Source organism: Medicago sativa, chromosome 2 (assembly GCF_051527215.1).
Source record: "Medicago sativa cultivar Bolivia chromosome 2, Bolivia_mono, whole genome shotgun sequence".
Classification (NCBI taxonomy): Eukaryota; Viridiplantae; Streptophyta; class Magnoliopsida; order Fabales; family Fabaceae; genus Medicago; species Medicago sativa.
In genome coordinates, this window is record NC_140750.1 from 39,238,038 (window position 1) to 39,257,024 (window position 18,987).

Sequence of the window (18,987 nt, forward strand, 5' to 3'; positions counted from 1 at the left end):
GAGCATCAATACAAGTACTTTGAAGTGCAGTCAAGATGTAGTCAACTCTTTCTTTCAATCTGCTCCACTGCTTCTCATAGCTGTCTTTGTGAACCAAGTCATTCCTAGCTTGAATGAGCTTGTTCAGCTCCTGGAAAATCTTCTCACACACATCTGTTAATAGAGTAGAATCTAGAAAGATGGTTGGTCGTGAGGGTACTTTTGTAGGTTTGGCATGAGTAGTAAGTTGAATACCTAAGGATGATGATGATGAAAGTTGGCTGTTTATGAAGGTTGGAGTTGGATTGCTGGTTGAGGGTTGATCAGGAAAAGACTTTTCAATCACAGTTGAGGATAATTGATCAATCTCAACATCAGGAGCATCTGATGTGATCATGAAGTCAGATCCACTGACGGTTTCAGGGATGGCAGGTGATAAAGTTGGATCAGGAACAAGTTGTTCAGGAACAATATGTTCAGAAACAACATGTTCAGGTGTAGAAACATGTTCAGGGCTGGTTGTTGAGGCCATATATAGGTTTGGTGTTTGATGAGGGGGGCTTTCTAAAGTAACTTCCATAGTAGTTACTTCAAAGGCTTTTTGTAGGTTTGGCCTAACTTCTGGTAGTTCACCTAAGTAGTGACTGACCAAATTATCTATCACAGAAGTTTCAACAGTTTGTGAGGTTGTGGGTTGAGATGATGATGATTGAACATTCATATCAGCAGGAACCATATTGAGTGGTTGAATCATTGGTGGTTGAAAAGGGTGGTTAAAAGGTAGTCTTTCACAGACTTTGTTTCTCATCTCAGACATATAACATATCCTTTCATTGACTATAGGAATCATTGGCTCAAATGGAATGTTCTGGGAAGGCTTTTTATGGCTTTTGGTTTGGTAAAGCTGACCTAAAGGTATATTATCTAAGTCTATAGATGATGAGGAGGAGGTAGATTGGGAGGATGTGGATTGGGTAGAGTCTGATTCTACTTCTATAACAATATGAGTATGTGAAGAATTAGGATTACCTGTAACAGCTTCTGGACCACCAACTTCTGAGCCAGCAGCTTCATCCTCCTGAGTATCTCCACCAGCATTCACAACCATCAGCATGTTCCCAGCTTCTGATGTTGCCAATTCCTGTAAATCTTATGTAGCTTGCACCAATTGTTGTGCCACAACACCAGCATCTTCCTTTGCTATACTTGAAGCAGGAACTTTTATACCCTTAGCAAGTGATCTTGGCTAATGTTGCAGCATCCTCAGCCTTCTTCTTCTTAATTTCCCTTGTGACCAGCTCAGTAGTGGCCACAGTATCTTCCTCTTCAGCAACATAGGCTGACTCCTTCAACTTCCTGATAGCAGCCTTCCTCTTCTTCTTTGGGACTGGAGGCTGTTCAGGAGCAGTCTAAGAAGAAGCAGCAGCTTTCCTACTCCTGGTTCTCTTGTTCAGAACCACATTAGTATTCAGGTCCTAAACCTTCTCTTGAATTGTTGGTAAGCCAGAACCACCAATCTTCAGCTTATCAGAGGCTTTTTCTTTCTTTGCCTTCTTGGAAGGTTGCTCAGCTGCCAAGTACTCTTCTTTGGAGGTTTCTTTCCTCTTGGACTTTTTGCTTCTTGCCACAGGCAAAACACCACCATACATTTCCTCAGGAACATCTTCAAGTCTGATGACTTTACCAGATGTTGCAAAATGATCTTTGATAAAGTTCATCTGGACTTCAAGAGGGTCCTTTTTACAAATAGGAGGAAAGTCTTCCATCATGTTTGACTTTGCACTGATTCACTCAAGTCAGTATTGAGCTTTGTGACTTTCTCAATCAGCTTCATATGCTTGAGTGTCTTCGCATTAATAACCTTTCCAGTTTCAGTGCCAAGCTGCTCATCTGTGAAGATGTTGACACTGCTGAGAGATCTCAGAATCCCTCCTTGATGAATGATCTCTAATATGAGTCTTCCATAGGGAACCCATCACCTCTTGCTCTGCTGACTTTCCCTGAGCTCCTTAATCATGTGCTTGAAGATATACTTAGGCACATTGACTTTGTCCTTCCTGATGAAGAAGTGAAGGAACACCTTGTGCCCCAAAGATGGTTGATCATTGCCACCACCTTTTAGTAGCAGGTTTTCATTTTGGATCTTCATGAGCATCTTCTTCTCCATGCTCAAATCAAAATAAGTTCCTTTCTTCTTGGTATTGAACATGGATTGGTTTACAATCTCATTCCATGGGCTAGTCTTGGGATTAGATATCTCCCTTGCGTATTTTCCAGATGCATCTCTTCTGACTACAAAGGCAATGGCCTCTTCAGAGATGAATACAGGGATGCCCATGATGAAATGGGAGGGGTCCCAGAAAATATAGCTAGAAAGGCTATTTCAATAGCGGCATCCAAAATGCCTATACGAACTCAATTCATTCTTTCAGAATAATCATTAGAACGAAATAGGTCTTTAGTATGAAAAAAATGGTAATTGTTGGTTTCTTTTTTTTTTCTTTTCTGAACACAGAATATTTTTTTTACTTCAACTTTTTGATTGGATCTTATCTCTGTGCATCTGAATGGTTGCAAACCCATTTCCTCTCTTATCTTCCCTTCCAAAGTAGGGTCAAGCAGAATCTTCTTTGTTTCTTCCATCTTAGAAGCAGCTCTGTCGTACACAGAGGCTCTCGCCCAGAAGTGCCTTATCAAGGTCTTGTATGTTGGTCCATTCAACATATTGAAATAATCCATTAAGCCTTGTGCTTCATAGTAGCTTCTGATATTGCACCCATGATATGCTAGAGAATCAAAATTCACCGGATTCTCTGTTTGAATCCTCAGTTCCCATTCTTCTAAGGACATAGTCATTCCTTTAATTTCGTAAGCAGGAGCATCTTGTGTAGTTGATTCTGGAACTTCTTCTTGCATGCTTGATGATGATTCTGGAATGGAACTTGATGACGCCATTGATGATGAAGAAAGCTTTTTAGGGTTCTAAGTTTGATTGAGAAGAATGTGTTTACTTCGCAGAGAACGGTTGAAAGAAGAAAGTGTTTGTTGTGAAGTGACTAGTGTGTGAATTGTCTAAGTGTTTTTAGTAAAACGATTGCAATTCAGAAAGGGGACAAACAAACACAGCATTAATGACATAGGGGGCGCGTGATAGTATATTCAAAGCTAAAATCATCATTGCCCTCTTACGTTATACACCAGTACACATAAGCCACGTCAGAAGTTCTCAGAGTAACTGTCAAGTTAGTGGGACAGGTGTTACTAAAAAGTAACTTCCAGCGTTTCCACTAACTCTGCTATTCAGGAGTACGAAATCCAGCTTCTGGACTTCAGATGCTGATGTCATCTTCAAAAGCACATTTTCCTCAGAACCTCAATAAAGAGCTTCTGATGGACCATTGCTTTTGGACAAACTTCAGGACCTAAATTCCTATTCAGGAGCAAGCAAATTTTAGTCAGACACAAAGTGCATGTTCAAATTTTTCTTTATAAAATCAAATCTTTCCACAGTTAAAGGCTTAGTAAATATATCAGCCCATTGATGCTCAGTATCAATGAATTGTATATCTAAAATTCCTTTTTGAACATAGTCTATAATAATGTGATGTTTGATTTCAATATGCTTGGCTCTTGAATGTAGAATTGGATTCTTTGACAAACAAATAGCAGCATTATTATCACAATAAATGGGAATACTGTTAGCAGTAATATGATAGTCTTCCAACTGATGTTTCATCCAAAGTAGTTGTGTACAACAACTTGCAGCTGAGATGTATTCTGCTTCTGCTGTAGACATAGCAATAGTTGTTAAAGTCAAGCAGTTACTGTCGAGGCGGGAAGAATTTGAATCCAACAAGAAGCGGTTTCCCTTAGTGGAAGACGTGGGGGACAAGTGGTTGTCTGGTGCGAAGAAGTGTTGATCGTGGAGTTAGCCTTTTTTCAGTTATTTTACTATGTATAAGTAGTAGTTTTCCATATGGAAAATGGGTCGCAAATCACTTATAGAAATTCTAAAACACTCGAAGTACCGGCACGAGTGAAAAGAGTTATACATAATGTATGTAATCTGATTTGTCGAACCACCTTTACTTTAATCCAATGCTATTTACATTTTCTTTAAGTTTATGCGTTTTAAACTTTTAGTCTTTTACTTGCATTTACTGCGTTTTCTTTTGTTTTATACTTTTTTCTTGTCGAAAGACGCCATACGGATTCGTCTTGTTCATAAGCAACCTATCAATTTGATGAACGTTCACTCTTTTTCTGGAAAAACATTGCACAACATGTCCTAGGATTTCTGGTTTGATACTTCTTGTAATAACCAAAACCAACCCTTCTTGTTTATCAAAAACACCAGTAAACACCCACTTCTTGGAACTCAAGAATTTGATGTACAAAAATCGAAATATTATATTGAAAAATGATGAAAAGTGATAAATTTAAATTCTTAAAAGTTAAAAAATTGTTGAATTCAATGCTCTAAGATCATTTGTTAGCATACCAAATTTTCTTTTAACCTTTAAATTTATCCTTTATAAACATTGTCTTATAAAAAAATTCATTTATTCCATTACCCATTTAAAATTTTCCTAGTGTTGTTTGACTCCTTTAATCTTTTATACGTTTTTTGAAATTTCATGATGAACTTGTGTATTAGACATTCAATTGCAAGGAAGAAAACTTAAAAAATCAATTTTTATATGTCCCATGAAATGTTTCTGTGTTGTTTTCATGTGGGGGAAATCAACAAAAAAAAATGGTTGGGTTAATTCAATTCGGTTTTGGCTAATTATGTTTGCATATATGAACTCTTTCATGGATAGGAGATACTATTTCTTCAATAGGATGAACTATAGGTTCAAAAATATGGATGCAAATAGTGGAATGAAACAACAAATGGAGAGCTCTTGAAAAGAACAAGAAACTTGATCTCTCAAGCAATTACGTCATTGGAAATAAAAAACACTTTCATTTACTAGAAAATGCAGGTTGAAGCTCTGAAGATTGAATAGATGATACACGAGTTCCACATCACTACAATTGTTCAACTACTGCATGGTTTGTTATATTCTATATACTATTGCAAGCTAATGATCTTTGTTTTTACAGCCTCTATATGTTTGTTCATATGTTTATAAATAGTGACAATTTTAGATGATACATCAGGTGAAATTGTACTCCACTTTTCTAATTTATTACAATTTGTAACTAAAACTTGTACTTTTCCTTTTAAGTGCATCAATGGTAAAAATAAAATAAAAGTATTAAACGATAAAAGTAGAATAGGGAATAACTTTTTCCTCAAAAAAAAGAAAAGAATAACTTTATCTACCAAAGCGCCCGTAGTGTACAGTTAAACGACGTTCAACAAAACATTATTCATAAAACTATTGAAGCTAAAACTATATATTCATTATAAAAGAATCTGTTACAATCGAATCCCAGATACAAAATTCAACAAAATATTATTCATAAAATTAGTGCAGAATGAGTAATGATATAGTTAATTAATTAGACTAGGAGGAGAGAAACGAAAAGCGAAATGCAAAATATTGAGGTAGCTCGGAACATGGACATTCCAGTTTGATTCGCCGATGATTTCCCATGTTTGTTTTTCTTCTTCTTCTTCTTTTTTTTCTTGTTAATTTCAAATCCAAGTTTTCTACCATGAAGAGGGAGGTTGTTGTCTTCCAATAATAGCCTTTTCTTGTTCTCTAATAAAAATTGGTGATTAAGAAGTGCTCTTGTCTTTGTATGTTCTAAGCCTTTCTTCTCATTTTCGACGTTAGTGGAGGAACTTGGCAAACAAAGGGACAATAACAGGAAAGTAATGATGGAAGCACGTAACATTATGTAAATTGTGGTTTGTGTCATTTTGTATGCTATTAGGTCAATATGTCTTATGTGCTAGCTAGCTTTCCTTTATATGTACTTTCAACATTTGATGCAACCACACAATTTGTTTTCTCGTATGTTTCTCCTTTGACTTAGTATTCACCCATGGTCATCGAGACTTATGGCATAATATGTTCCTTTCTTCTTCTTCTTTTTTATTCGGTGCACTCTTATACTAACAAAAAAAAATACTTATTTAAAAAATTCAAATCATTTCTTATACTTCTTTTGGGGCTATCGGTCATATTAAGATTTTATTCTTGTTTTCTTTATCATATTTTCTCTTTTCTTTTCTCATGTGTGGGTGTGTGTGTCTATATATATATATATATATATATATATATATATATATATATATATATATATGTTGCTAATTTACTCCCACCTAAAAACATGAAGGAGTAAGTTAGTAAGCCTACTCTCATTTGCTTTTGACAAAAAAACCATTTATACTTCTTTGAGTTAGTTTTAGATAAATGACATTTTGGTCAATTTCATTTATTTTGTTTTTTTTTTTAAAGGATTCATTCATTTTGTTAATAGCACAGAATAATGGGGTTTTAATATCTCTTTCTAATGATGCTGATGATGTGATGATCTTTGCATTTCATGTTGTGATCAGGGTCGTTCTTATGAAATTGGAGGCTCGACTCTTATAGTCAAAGTAGACCCCTAATAAAAAAAACACAATTTTTATTAAAAGAACAATCTTCTATTTAAATTAAAAATAACATCCGTATAATGATTATTAGCCACCGAAATCAAAATTAGCAATTATTTTTACAAAGGAACACTTTTTTTTTTACTTAGAAATAGAAACATGGAACATGTTTTTATTTTATTTCTTTAAGTAGGGGTGGATATTGGGCAATACTCTTTTTTCTTGAGGCCCATCCCTTTGGTAGGCTCAACTCAGTTGAGCTGTTTGCATTCCCCAAAAGAACGAGCCTGGTTGTGATATACGAATGCTTTACCCATACAAAAGTTGGACTCGTCGCCGGTCGGTACTCCGAAACCTTCCTATCGGACTTAAACCTCACACCACATGCATTGGATAGTGTGTTTGGAAATTGTTCGACACCTACGCATGGTAGAAGCTGCAAAGCTTTCAATTCTTCTTGGGCCTGGTATGAATCTTCCACGAAATTCGGAAGCCATTCCAGTTTCAAAATTGATGAAAATTAACAATGGCATTCGAAAATTGAACTTCAATTATATTCAATTACAGTTAATTAAGTTGAGCTAGTGAGAAGAATTAACTAATTACTGAAACACAGAGTTCTCAGGTGAGATGAACATCACCGGAAAAACCATACACGAGTTACAACTGTCAACAGCGGTGACATTGAAAGAGTGGTAGAATTTCCAGGTCATAGAAACCATTGGGCATAATCACTGAAGCTTGCATTGATTTAGGTTCATGTTTTGATGATGTTAGTTTATAGCAGTTTATAGTTCCGAGATTATGTTTATTAATAGTTTTATTTGATGGTGCAATATAGCATAAAATCTTGTTAAAGCACTCAGGAATCCATGTCTCATTATGTCTCATGTATTCCTTGTGTCTTGCATACCATTTTTGCATGTAAAACCCAATTCCAAGCCTTTGAATCGATTCACACAAATTTGAATCATATCACCAGAAGTCTATGACTTGGAGTGAATCGTTTCATGAATTTTTGAATCTTATCATGACTAAATCGATTCAAATTTGTTTGAATTATATCAAAGAAACTATCTGACTTATGAGTGAATCGATTCAAATTAGTTTGAATCGTTTCAACCTTCATCCTAGGTCTCTTGAATCAATCCAATTTTGGTCTGATGCATTTCAATCTTCATAGCATCTTCATAACCTCCAGGCTTGTCTTTTAGCTGTCTGAATCGATTCACCATGTTGTTTTTGGCCGAAATTTTTGCCTTGGCACCCTTTTCTATATATAGTCACTTCCTCATAACACCCAAAGTATTGAATCAGTTGCATCTATTATCTATAGAGTCTCCAAACCTCATTGTTCATACATTCTTCAAGATTAAACACTTTTTCTTAGAATCACTTTGTTCTTTGAGTCATCAATTGCTAAGGTGCTATAGGGATTGTAAGTTGGTTCATTCAATGAAATTGATTGGGTAAATCAAGGTTCTAAAGTGAAGTGAATAATCTCATTTCACCTCCAAAGGTCTTGGGGGTTCTTTCTAAAGTTCTTGTGTTCAAGGGGGATCTAATTGTCGGACAGAGCATCAAAGAGTTCGAGTGAAGAAATTCAAGGGTTGCACGGATGATTGAAGATTCGAAGACATCATGAAATACCAATTTCAAAGATTATTTAAATATTATGGTAGTGATAGCATAGGAATTGAAGAACTAGGGTAGTTTTAAGGAATTCTTGTAATCACATTGTAATAAAACAATCATTATTCTAGTGGAAGTGCTTGATGGAGACGTTTTCCATCAAGAAGAGTGGAGGTAGCCTTAAGTGAGGATGAAAGAGAGAACCACTATAAATCCCATTGTCTTCTCTCTTCTCTATATATCCTCTTTAATTTTGATTAATTATGTATTTGAATCTTGATAAATTGTTAGTGATGAGATTGAGTGTGATCTAGGTTTAAGCCATTATCAATCAACAAGTGACATCAAGAGCCTGGTCTCTTCGCTAACGGTTGATCATCGGAATAGTCAAGCAAGTAAGAAGCCTAAGGGGGCGTATAATAGGGCAGCAATTTTTGACGGCGAAAACTACAACTATTGGAAAGAATGCATGAGCGTTCATATCCAATCGGTGGACATGGATGTGTGGGATGCCGTAACCAACAGGCGGTTCCAACCGCAAGTTGTTGCTAACGGTGTCTCACAAGACAAACCAAAAGCTGATTGGAGTGACGATGACAAAAACAAGTTCCAATACGATTTGAAGGCGCGAAACATACTCATATCTTCTCTTGGGGTGAATGAGTATCATTTCGTCTCTCACTGTAAAACCGCTAATGCTATGTGGGACGTGTTGGAAACTGTTCACAAGGAAACCGTTAAGCAATCTAAAATTAATACTCTCATTCAACAACACGAGCTCTTCCACATGGAGGATGGTGAATCCATCTCCTTCAATTTGGTTTTGGCTAATTATGTTTGCATATATCAACTCTTTCAAGTATAGGAGATACTATTTCTTCAATATGAGGAACAATAGGTTCAAAAATATGGATACAAGAGTGGAAGGAAACAACGAATGGAGAGCTCTTGAGAAGAACAAGAAACTTGATCTCTCAAGCAATTGGAAATAAAAAACACTTTAGTTTACTAGAAAATGCAGGTTAAAGCTCTGAAGAATGAATAGATGATACACGAGTTCCACATCACTACAATTGTTCAACTACTGCATGGTTTGCTATATTCTACATACTATTGTCATGCTAATGATCTTTGTTTGTACAACCTCTATATGTTTGTTCATATGTTTATGAATAGTTACAATTTTAGATGATACATCAGATGAAATTGTACTCCAGTTTTCTAATTTATTACTTTGTAATTAAAACCTGTACTTTTCCTTTTAAGTGCATCAGTAGTAAAAATTAAATAAAAGTATTAAACCATAAAATTAGAATAGGGAATAATTTTATTAAACCATAAAACCATAGCGCTCGTAGTGTACAGTTAAACGACATTAAGCAAAACATTATTCATAAAACTATTGAAGCTAAAACTATATATTCATTATAAAAGAATCTGTTACAATCGAATCCCAGATACAAAATTCAACAAAACATTATTCATAAAATTTGTGCAGCATGCACGATACCAACAAAAATTATTCATGTGATATTTCAAAACAAAGAAAACAAAAAAGCAAAAGCAAAATGAGTAATGATATAGTTAATTAATTAAACTAGGAGGAAAGAAACGAAAAGTGAAATGCAAAATATTGAGGTAGCTCGGAATATGGACATTCCAGTTTGATTCGCCGATGATTTCCCATGTTTCTTTTTCTTCTTCTTCTTAAGTTTTCTACCATGAAAAGGGAGGTTGTTATCTTCCAATAATAGCCTTTTCTTGTTCTCTAATAAATGAAATTGGTGATTAAGAAGTGATCTTGTTTTTGAATGATCTAAGCCTTTCTTCTCATTTTCCACATTAACGGAGGAACTTGGCAAACAAAGGGACAATAACAGGAAAGTAATGAGGGAAGCACGCAACATTATGTAAATTGTGGTTTGTGTCATTTTGTATACTATTAGGTTAATATGTCTTATGTGCTATCTAGCTTTCCTTTATATAATGTACTTTCAACGTTATGACGCAACCACACAATTTGTTTTCTCGTTCATTTCTCCTTTGACTTAGCATTCACCCATGGTCATCCGAGACTTATGGCATAATATGTTCCTTTCTTCTTCATCCGTCAAAAAAAATGTTCCTTTCTTCTTCTTTTTTTTATTCGGTGCACTCTTTTTTTTTTTTTTTTTTTTTTGCGGTGCACTCTTATAATATCAAAAAATAAAAAAATAACCTTATTTAAAAAATTCAAATAATTTCTTATACTTCTTTTAGTGATAAATCGGTCATATTAGGATTTTATTCTTGTATTCTTTATTATGTTTTCTCTGTTCATTTTTGATAAAGAATACAAGAATAAAATCCTAATATATTAGAAGAAATGTTCCTTTCTTCTAATTGGAGCACTTAAATTGAAATAATGATATGGAGTTTTATGAATAATAACGAGATAGATTTTTTGCTTTTCCATATTAACAATCAAAAGTTACAATATTTTACCTAGTTTACGAGTTTCTTTTCTTTGTAGTTCTCATTCTCTATGTCCAATCTCTCCATCTCAATTTGTAAACAAAAAACATCTCTCCATTTCATCTCAATTCTGCAACTGTTAACACGTTTCTTTGTAGTTCTTATTCTCTATGTCCAATTTCTCCATCTCAATTTGTAAACAAAAAACATCTCTCCGTTTCATCTCAATTCTGCAACTGTTAACACAATATTACAACAACAAACAATTGCCAAAAGCATAAGTATCGTATGCCATTTGATCATAAGTCATAACTTCATAAGATATGAGTAGGTGTCAATTGCAATTGCCAAACAATTTATTTATTATTCAATAATAGTCATACGAATTTTCACTTCTCAGAAATCAACAAGTTTATTTATTTATTTATTTATAAGATGCTAATTTTATGATTTTCACTTTTCAGGAACAACAAGTTTGATTTAGTGCCATGTGCTCGAAGACTTTCGGAACAAATTGATAAGAATTTAAGTTGAAGTTAAAAATCAACATCCAGGTACTATTGTTTCATCTCTTTGATTGCTTGAAATATTGCCTAGAAAACAATTGTCTAGTCATCTAAAACGGAAAAAGAAAGAAACAAATTGAAATTGATATTGAATCTCCAAAGGGTGCTCTCCATAATTTTTTTGGCAAAGATTCTACAATTTCTGTTCCATCCTACAACCACCGTCTCTGTATTCTTCGACTACAACCACCATTGTTTCGTCCTCTGCGATCACCGCCTGTTGAAACTCATAGATCTACAACCAAAGAACGGATCTGAGCGAATGCGCGCGTGAGAAAACAATGAGAAAGAGAGATCGCCCATGAGATTAGTAGGGCGACACCGGCCAATGGTCGCCGGAGGGTGGACTCATCGGTGAGGGAGGGGAGGGAGGGGGGGAGAGAGAGAGAGAGAGAAAGAGAGAGAGAGAGAGAGAGAATAGGAATAGGAGATTGTTTGTAAATGAGAGAGAGGAGTGTTGTATGTGAGAGTCTGAGAGGAGGGAAAAAAATATTAGATTACAAGTGAACAGTAAAATACGACGGTGTCTTATTTGTGTCTGTTTTTGTGTCAATTTATCATTTCTCAATAAAATGATAACTGAATGCGAACCGCACTCAAATTAAGGCGTTTAGATAAACCATGCATTAACTGTTTAAGCATTGAAATCCACTTGGGTTGACCTTGTAGTGATGGCATAAGACTTTGGAGTGTGCTCTTCTCAAAGTATCATGTTTGATTCCCTCTAGTACAAATTTTAGTGGACTAATTTGACTTCTTCAAAATAAAAAAATTGTTGAAACATTGAAACGGTAATAAATGTTAAATACAAAACTAGTGCTATAATTTAACAAAAGAGAGTCTCAACGGTTGAGTTATGATAATGCATGCTTGAGGTTGTGGGTTCAACATTGATTGTTCACAAAATTTGCCTATGTTTGGTAAATGATAACTTAGCTCTCAAGGGCACATGTTAAGGACCTTATTATAGAAATATATGTATAAAAAATCGTGCATTCAATTTCTTAAAAGTTGACATATTATATTTTCACATACAAAGGTGTTCTTTTTGGGATGCTTAACATGTGTGCTAAAGGAACAAGTTAATTAGCATGACCATTTATGGTTTAATTAAACTTTTTTTAATCGTTCATCTTCAACTTCAAAATGGGTCGGTTTAACCGGGTTGAAATATATGTGACCTCTATAACATAAAAATGTCGTTGGAGTGGGGATATTAAGGGCCTATTTGATTTACTTCTCAAAAACAGTTTTTTAGATTTTAAAAACTAAAAACTACAAAATTTGTTTGATAAAACTAATTTGCAAATTGTAATTTTGAAAACTAGTTTGAGTTTTTTATTTTTGAGAACTATAAAAGCAGAACAGTAAAAGGTAGTTTTGGTTTTTAGTTTTAGTTTTTGAAAAGTTGAAAAAGGCGGACCACTGTAACATTTTCATTAATGGCAACTTTGGCAGTTATAATAACATTTTATTTATTTTTAATTTGCGCTTTATATTTTACATTAGTTATCGTGAAGGATAAGTATGCTCTAAAAAAAATTAAGGCATGCATTTTTGTTTTGTTTTTAACAAGGCATATATTTCTCTAAAAAATAGGAATAATAGTGGTTTTTGCTGCGTAACGAGTAACCATGATAATTTTTCAATGTATTGAAATTCTAAAATAATGTCTAATTGTGTTAAATGTTAGTAAAATATTTTTTAACGCTAAAATACTCTGTTAATATTGTCATATTTGTCTTTCAATATATTTACTTATTGTCATGTTAATTATATAAGTACTTAATTGTTGTCATATCAGTCCCTATATTTATTTATTGTCCATATTAATTCATATAAGTGTACAATTAAGGACTATTTTATATTTTCGATATATTAAGGGATTATTGTGCCTACTCATTACACATTCATGACACACATTTGAGACCAACATTTTTCAAGTTTTTTGCTTATTGCTTTTTAAACCTTTACAACTTTAACTTTTCAATGAATTGCTTTACCATTTTTAAATATTCAAATAAAATTATTAAATTTGTATTAAACATATTTTTAAAAAAATAATGTATTAAACAAATGAATTGAATCTGCATATGACAATCTGATGTAGTAGGGTTACTTAGTAATTTTTATTTGGATTAAATATGTTTTTAGTCCCTATAAATATGTTAACTTTTCGTTTTTGTCCCTCTAAAAAAAATTCTTCAACTTTTAGTCCTTAAAAATTTTTCCATCTTCACTTTTGGTCTCTGCTTTAAAATAAACTCATATGTAGAAATCATATTTTTGAATAAAATTTTGCAGAAAAAAATCATAATATTATAAGAATCCCACCCTAAAAAAAATTGATTTTTTTTAACAAAACATGAATTTAATATGAATTTTTATATTTTTGATGGTTAAAAATTCACATTTAATTTGGGTTTTGTTAAAAATTTCTAATTTATTTTGGGAATTTTTTTTACAATATTCTACATATTCCTGCACGATTTCATTAAAAAATACAAAAATTTACTTAAAAATAAGGACCAAAAGTAGTGATTGAAAATTTTATAGGGACTGAAAGTTGAAGGAAAATTTTAGATGGACTAAAACGAAAATTTAGTATAATTATAAGGATCAAAAACATATTTAACCCTTTTTATTCTAGCCCAATTTTAATAATTTATGTTTTATTTTCTATTTTAGATTTTCGACCAATTAGAGTTTTGTTATTTCCTTATTTAACCTTAACAGTTGTAGCATAAGAGACAATTTTTATTCAATCAATAATATCTTAGAGTTTTCTCAATTTTTGGTGGATTCTGGAACCCTATTTTCACAAGTTTGTCGCATACAAACTTATTCTTTTTCAATCCAGGTTTAACGCTTGCTAGCCTCCACTTTCAACTGCATCACAATCAAAATGCACCAACTAAAAAAATATGTATGTGACATATTTGTAAAAAAAGATAATGTATTAAACAAATGTGTGTTTTGGTTACGGATATTTGTAAAAACAAAAATCCACCAAACAAGTTTTTTTGTTTTCTCTTTTCAACAACAGTTTTTAAAAATAGAACTACCAAACAGATTTTTTTTTTTTATTTACTTCCAAAAAAACAGTTTTCAAAAACAAATTTATAAAATAGTGTTAAAAAACTAAAAAGCAAAAGTGAACCAAACAGGCGCTAATTAGCGCAAGGTTTGCACGGTTGCTTAGAAGACTATATGTTTACCGTGGGATGCTGGTGGACTTGATCTTAAGCCTACGCGCTCATGGGCGGATCTAGCATGAAACATGGTGTGGCAGTTGCCATACCAGATTTTTCCCCAGATTTTTTTTCATATATATTGTATAAGTTGTTGATATATCACAGTTCTGTAGTTGGCCGAGTGGTATAGTGGTATGTGTGTTGTGTGAATGATATGCATGTCCAGTGTTCAACTCTTGTTGAGGTGTGCTTTTGAACAAATCTCAACTCTTGTTGAGGTGTGCTTTTGAACAAATTTTTTATAAGTTATTAATATAAAAAAGGGTGTTGCGGGGAATCGAACCTGTAACACCATGGTAAAATGCTTCGTTCAACTCTTGTTGAGGTGTGCTTTTGAACAAATCTTAACTCTTGTTGAGGTGTGCTTTTGAACAAATTTTTTATAAGTTATTAATATAAAAAAGGGTGTTGCGGGGAATCGAACCTGTAACACCATGGTAAAATGCTTCCTCCTGAGGTGTGCTTTTGAACAAATTTCAACTCTTGTTGAGGTGTGCTTTTGAACAAATTTTTTATAAGTTATTAATATAAAAAAGGGTGTTGCGGGGAATCGAACCTGTTTATTAATATAAAAAAGGGTGTTGCGGGGAATCGAACCTGTAACACCATGGTATGCGGGGAATCGAACCTGTAACACCATGGTAAAATGCTTCCTCCAATACCATTGCACTATATGGTTTAAGTCATCAATAACTTACTTTGTTAATAAATATAGTTGATTTGTATATTTGCCACACCAATATGAGTCATGTCTAGATCCGCCCCTGTACGCGCTTCGTTGATGAATCTCTTATGTTGAAGTTGGCTTAGCATATGTTCTCAGACGATTCACAGTGGTCCAATATATTAAAGCAAAGATACTTGAAGGGAGGGAGGCCTCGTACTCGTTACTTAAAATCATCTATTTGGCCATCAAAGCTCATATTGGTACGATTATTGCAAATTCGATATTTATTGTGGGTTCCGGAGAAAATATTCATTTTTGGAAAGATAACTTGATTGGTGAGCCTTTGGTTGATCTGCTGCATATTGATCCTCGATATCATGATAGATCTCATGGTTCTGTTGCTTTTGTGATTCACAACGGATCTTGGGATTTACCTTCTACGTTGATGGCTATTCCAGATGTCACTACTCGGTTGGTTTCTGTTATCGTGCCTACTTCACCTCTCCCTGACTCTCTTGTTTGGATGCACTCTGCTGATGGATTATTGACTACCAAGCAAGCATTTTTATTCTTGAATCCAGCTCCTATCTCCCTACAGTGGGCGACTCTGATTTGGAAACCTTCTATCCCGCCTTCCCTTTTTTTTCTTGCAGGTTTATGCATCGCAAAATTCCCACTGACGAGAATCTTCAGGCCTGTGGGTGCATGATTGTATCGGTTTGTATCATGTGTATGAGTTTGGCAGAATCCTCTGATCATTTATTTCTCCAATGTCCGTTTGCGATGGCTCTTTGGCAATGGCTTGGTTCCAAGTTACACTATGTGGTCGATACTACTTCGCTTCACACTCTTCTTTCTTGTATTCATATCAGGTGTTCCTCTCAGATAGCTGATATGTTTGTTGCTGCTATTGTCCATACTCTTCACTCTATATGGATGGCACGTAATACTCTTTGGTTTAGCTCAAATAAGGCAAATGTGCATGCTGCCAAGGTGAAAATTGATTACTCAGTGACTAGAGTGGTACTTTGTCCAACAACAATTGTATTCCATCTGATTCTCTGTTTCTTGATTCTTTTCTGGTGGCTCGGCATGATCGGGGACAATGCATCTTGCAAGTGTATTTTCCGTGATCATTTGGGAACTTATTTGGGATCTTTAGCTTGTAACTTGTGTAATTTCTCTGTTTCCAATTCAGAAATCCTTGGTTACATTTGTGCCATGGAGTATATATGGCCATGAATGGTTGGAAAAATGTCTGGTTAAGAAGTGAGTCTTCCAGCGCTTTATTGGTTTTTTAAAATGCTACTCTTGTGCCCATGCATCTTCGTAACAGGTGGCATAATTTTATTCACTTGGGAATACAAATTATTTTGTCTCACATATTCCGTGAAGGCAACTATTGTGCTGATAAGCTTGCCAATATTGATCATTCGATTCAAGGCTCGATTTGGTCTGAGGAGCTACCTACCGATCTTCGTGTTGACTTCTTTAGGGACATATTTGGTTTGCCTAATTTTGGATTCCCTTAGACTGTTTCTTCTTTTTCTTCTTCGTTGAGGGTTTTGGTTTGGTCTCCTCTCTTGCCAATATTTTCTGAGATTGGCGGTATAGGATGGAGGTCTCTCCGGCGTGCCAACCTAGTTGGGATGTCGTGGTTTCCTCCTGATGCATGCCCTTTCTCCTGACCTTTCCATAAAAATAAAAAATAGGGTTAAATATGTTTTTGGTCCCTATAAATATACCAACTTTTCGTTTTAGTCCCTCTAAAATTTTCGTTCAACTTTTAGTCCCTATAAAAATTTCAATTACTACTTTTGATCCCTATTTTTAAGTTAATTTTAGTATTTTTTTAATGAAATTGTGCAGAAATGTGTAGAATATTATAAAAATATTTCCCAAAAAAAAATTAGAATTTTTTAACAAAACAGAAATTTAATATGAATTTTTAACCATCAAAAATATAAAAATTCATATTAAATTTATGTTTTGTTAAAAAATTCTAAATTTTTTTGGGAGAGATTCTTATAATATTATGAATTTTTCTGAAAAATTTTATTCAAAAATATGAATTCTACATATGAGTTTATTTTAAAAGAGGGACCAAAAGTGAAGATGGAAAATTTTTGGAGGACTAAAAGTTGAAGAAAAATTTTAGAGGGATTAAAACGAAAAGTTGGTATATTTACAGGGACCAAAACATATTTAACCCTAAAAAATAAAATAAAAAAAACACCAAAATCAAGAATTTTATCACAAAATCATGAACCAAACAAAATTCTACTAAAAGATCAAGGCATACCTTAAGTTAGTTACTTCCATTCAAGGTCACTTTTACTTATTCTACGAGAATGACTATTATTTATCTTATTAATGTCATTTACTATTTAAACAAAGGATAATTCTTTTAAGAGTTAAATATGTTTTCGGTCCCTATAAATATATCAAATTTTTGTTTTAGTCCCTCTAAAATTTTCCTTCAACTTGTAGTGCCTATAAAATTTTGGGTTAATTAAGTTTTTGGTCCCTATAAATATCTACAGTTTTGTTTTTAGTCCCTATAAAACAAATCACACTTTTTAGTCCCTACAAAATTTTCTGTTAATGTTTTTAGTCCCTGTTAAATTAAAATTTGTTTAATTATGCTTAAACTTCTAAATTTTTGAAAGATTTTTTACAGACATGGTCATAACATCGTAAGACACTCTTTTATAAAATCTTTTAGTTTTTTAACATGTAATGAATTAAATATGAATTTTTCTAAAAGTCAAAATTTCAAGATTATATTAATGAAAATTTGGACGTAATAATAAAATTTCAAGTTATTTTTTTTGCGGAGGAACTTTGTATAATGTTCTAAATAAGTATGTAAAAAATATGTTAAAAATTTAAAAGTTTAAGCACAATTAAGCAAATTTTAATTTTACAAGGACTAAAAGTATGTGTTGGTCCCTAATTAAAATTTGTTTAATTATACTTAAACTTTTATATTTTTAAATGATTTTTAACAGTCATGTTAAGAACATTATAATAATCTCTTTTATAAAAAATTAGAATTTTTTAACATGTAATGAATTAAATATAATTTTTTTAAAACGCCAAAAATTCAAGATAAAACTAATGAAAATTTGGATCTAAAATTAAAATTTTGAGCTAACTTATTGCGGCGGACGTTTTATAATGTTTTAAACAAGTATATAAAAAATCATTAAAAAATTTAAAATTTTAAGCTTAATTAAACAAATTTTAAATTAACAAATTTTTAATTAACAAGGACTAAAAACACTAACGGAAAATTTTGTAGGGACTAAAATGTGTGATTTATTTTTATAGGGACTAAAAACAAAATTGCAGATATTTATAGGGACCAAAAACTTAATTAACCCTAAAATTTTCAATCACTACTTTTGGTCCTTATTTTTAAGTCAATTTTTATATTTTTTTTTTAATTACGTTGTGCAGAATATTGTAAAAATTACTCCAAAAAAAAAATTAGAATTTTTTAACAAACATAAATTAAATATGAATTTTTAACCGCCAAGCATATAAAAATTCATATTAATTTATGTTTTGTTAAAAAATTCTATTTTTTTGAGAAATTTTTATAATATTATAAATTTTTCTACAACATTTTATTCAAAAATATAAATTTTACATCAGTTTACTAGAAACGAGGGACCAAAAGTGAAGAAATTTTTTAAAGAAACTAAAACGAAAAGCTAACATATTTACAGACTAAAAACATATTTAATCATTCTTTTAAAAAAATTGTGATTTTTTATTAGGGGTCCATTTTTTATATTTGAGTAGGACCTCCAGAGTCTCATTTGATGGTGCAAGTTTACTGAATAGAGACTTTTACCTTAGAGAACCAAAACA

At 32.9% G+C, this 18,987-nt stretch overlaps 1 pseudogene; it reads right to left on the reverse strand.

Annotated features, from left to right (window-relative positions):
* Positions 1-1,208: 1,208 nt before the first annotated feature.
* Positions 1,209-2,934, reverse strand: LOC146946806 (uncharacterized; annotated as a pseudogene).
* Between the last annotated feature and the right edge of the window lie 16,053 nt (positions 2,935-18,987).